Here is a 2,836-nt window from a genome sequence, read left to right on the forward strand (position 1 = left end):
TTCTGCCGAAACTTTTTCTGCCGATGCTATTGCTGCTGGGCCTTCGGGAGCTGGCTTCTTCTTAAATTCCCTGTCGAGTTTTTCCTCCTTGATTTCTTGTATCGTCAGCTTGGGCGGGGGGTCGACAGTATCTCGCCGTGGCCCAAATTTAGCAGCAATCCTTTGAAAGTCACGGTCACAATTGTCCGAGCGTGAAAAGCTCCCATAGACTGTAATGTTTGTTCCATTGTTCCCTGGCATCTTCAGCTTGAGGTATGCGTAGTGCGGCACGGCCATGAACTTGGCGTAAGCTGGTCTCCCGAGTATGGCGTGGTATGACACGCGTACAGCACGCGACCGTTGGGAACCCCAAGTGGAAGGTGTGATGCGTACAGCAGTAAGTTTCCCTCAGTTAGAAACCAAGGTTTATCGAACCAGTAGGAGTCAAGAAGCACGTTGAAGGTTGATGGCGGCGAGATGTAGTGCGGCGCAACACCAGGGATTCCGGCGCCAACGTGGAACCTGCACAACACAAACCAAGTACTTTGCCCCAACGAAACAGCGAGGTTGTCAATCTCACCGGCTTGCTGTAACAAAGGATTAGATGTATAGTGTGGATGATGATTGTTTGCAGAAAACAGTAGAACGAGTATTGCAGTAGATTGTATTTCAGTATAGAGAATTGGACCGGGGTCCACAGTTCACTAGAGGTGTCTCTCCCATAAGATAAACAGCATGTTGGGTGAACAAATTACAGTTGGGCAATTGACAAATAAAGAGGGCATGACCATGCACATACATATTATGATGAGTATTGTGAGATTTAATTGGGCATTACGACAAAGTACATAGACCGCTATCCAGCATGCATCTATGCCTAAAAAGTCCACCTTCAGGTTATCATCCGAACCCCCTCCAGTATTAAGTTGCTAACAACAGACAATTGCATTAAGTATTGCGCGTAATGTAATCAGTAACTACATCCTCGAACATAGCACCAATGTTTTATCCCCAGTGGCAACAGCACATCCATAATCTTAGAGGTTTCTGTCACTCCCCCAGATTCACGGAGACATGAACCCACTATCGAGCATAAATACTCCCTCTTGGAGTTACAAGCATCTACTTGGCCAGAGCATCTACTAGTAACGGAGAGCATGCAAGATCATAAACAACACATCACTTCGGAGGCGACCATGGCGGAGTAGAGTCCTCCGGGAGATGATTCCCCTCTCCGGCAGGGTGCCGGAGGCGATCTCCTGAATCCCCCGAGATGGGATTGGCGGCGGCGGCGTCTCTGGAAGGTTTTCCGTATCGTGGCTCTCGGTACTGGGGGTTTCGCGATGAAGGCTATTTGTAGGCGGAAGGGCAGGTCAAGGGGCGTCACGAAGGGCCGACACTACAGGTCGGCGCGGCCAAGACCTGGGCCGCGCCGCCCTGTGGTTTGGCCACCTCGTGGCCCCACTTCGTCTCCTCTTCGGTCTTCTGGAAGCTTCGTGGCAAAATAGGACCCTGGGCATTGATTTCGTCCAATTCCGAGAATATTTCCTTACTAGGATTTCTGAAACCAAAAACAGCAGAAAACAAAGACAGCGGCACTTCGGCATCTTGTTAATAGGTTAGTTCCAGAAAATGCACGAATATGACATAAAGTGTGCATAAAACATGTAGATATCATCAATAATGTGGCATGGAACATAAAAAATTATCGATACGTCGGAGACGTATCAGCATCCCCAAGCTTAGTTCCTGCTCGTCCCGAGCAGGTAAACGATAAACAAAGATAATTTCTGGAGTGACATGCCATCATAACCTTGATCATACTATTTGTAAAGCATATGTAGTGAATGCAGCGATCAAAACAATGTATATGACATGAGTAAACAAGTGAATCATATAGCAAAGACTTTTCATGAATAGTACTTCAAGACAAGCATCAATAAGTCTTGCATAAGAGTTAACTCATAAAGCAATAATTCAAAGTAGAGGTATTGAAGCAACACAAAGGAAGATGAAGTTTCAGCGGTTGCTTTCAACTTAGAACATGTATATCTCATGGATAATTGTCAATGCAAAGTAATATAACAAGTGCAATATGCAAGTATGTAGGAATCAATGCACAGTTCACACAAGTGTTTGCTTCTTGAGGTGGAGAGAGATAGGTGAACTGACTCAACATAAAAGTAAAAGAAAGGTCCTTCAAAGAGGAAAGCATCGATTGCTATATTTGTGCTAGAGCTTTGATTTTGAAAACAAGAAACAATTTTGTCAACGGTAGTAATAAAGCATATGTATCATGTAAATTACATCTTACAAGTTGCAAGCCTCATGCATAGTATACTAATAGTGCCCGCACCTTGTCCTAATTAGCTTGGATTACCGGGATTATCGCAATGCACATGTTTTAACCAAGTGTCACAAAGGGGTACCTCTATGCCGCCTGTACAAAGGTCTAAGGAGAAAGCTCGCATCGGATTTCTCGCTATTGATTATTCTCAACTTAGACATCCATACCGGGACAACATAGACAACAGATAATGGACTCCTCTTTTATGCATAAGCATGTAGCAACAATTAATTTTCTCATTTAAGATTGAGGATATTGTCCAAAACTGAAACTTCCACCATGGATCATGGCTTTAGTTAGCAGCCCAATGTTCTTCTCTAACAATATGCATGCTCTAACCATAAGGTGGTAGATCTCCCTTACTTCAGACAAGACGAACATGCATAGCAACTCACATGATATTCAACAAAGAATAGTTGATGGCGTCCCCAGTGAACATGGTTATCGCACAACAAGCAACTTAATAAGAGATAAAGTGCATAAGTACATATTCAATACCACAATAGTTTT

The sequence above is a fragment of the Lolium perenne genome, chromosome 1 (genome assembly GCF_019359855.2).
Source record: "Lolium perenne isolate Kyuss_39 chromosome 1, Kyuss_2.0, whole genome shotgun sequence".
NCBI classification, from domain to species: Eukaryota; Viridiplantae; Streptophyta; class Magnoliopsida; order Poales; family Poaceae; genus Lolium; species Lolium perenne.